The 503-nt window shown below is 60.2% G+C and overlaps 1 protein-coding gene across 3 annotated transcripts in view; it reads left to right on the top strand.

Annotated features, from left to right (window-relative positions):
- The window catches only part of LOC113217521 (GTPase-activating protein skywalker), a 13,616-nt gene that overhangs the window by 3,381 nt on the left and 9,732 nt on the right, over window positions 1–503 (top strand). The window lies entirely within an intron of this gene.

Here is a 503-nt window from a genome sequence, read left to right as displayed (position 1 = left end):
GCGCGCGGAGGGCGCACTTTTTGATCTTTTCCCGTGTTATCCGACCCGGGCTGCAGCGCGTCGAAGAGGTGGACTAGGGCGCCTACCTTATGGGAGAACACGACCGGTAAAGCAGGAAATCGAAACTCCGGTGGGCCTCGAACCTAGGACCGTCGGTTCCGCGAGCTGGCGCTGTACCGACTGGGCTACGACGCCACTATACTGTTGCTCGCTGCTAGAGTCTTTTTGTGTGTTCGCAGTCGCTCACACCTGAAAACACATCGCCAGGAGAGCGGGGGAAAAGTTCCAAGCCCGGGATTCGAACCCAAGGCCGACAATGGCCGGACCACGCACCGGCACGCTCGTCACTCGGCTGTCGGCTCCTCGTACCGTCAGCGAGTTCAGAACTCGGTCCTGCTTTACCGGTCGTGTTCTCCCATAAGGTAGGCGCCCAAGTCCACCTCTTCGACGCGCTGCAGCCCGGGTCGGATAACACGGGAAAAGATCAAAAAGTGCGCCCTCCG

Source organism: Frankliniella occidentalis, unplaced genomic scaffold (assembly GCF_000697945.3).
Source record: "Frankliniella occidentalis isolate FOCC.00 unplaced genomic scaffold, Focc_3.1 Scaffold113, whole genome shotgun sequence".
Lineage (NCBI taxonomy): Eukaryota > Metazoa > Arthropoda > Insecta > Thysanoptera > Thripidae > Frankliniella > Frankliniella occidentalis.
Note: the sequence above shows the minus strand (reverse complement) of the source record. Positions and strands in the feature narration are given on the sequence as shown.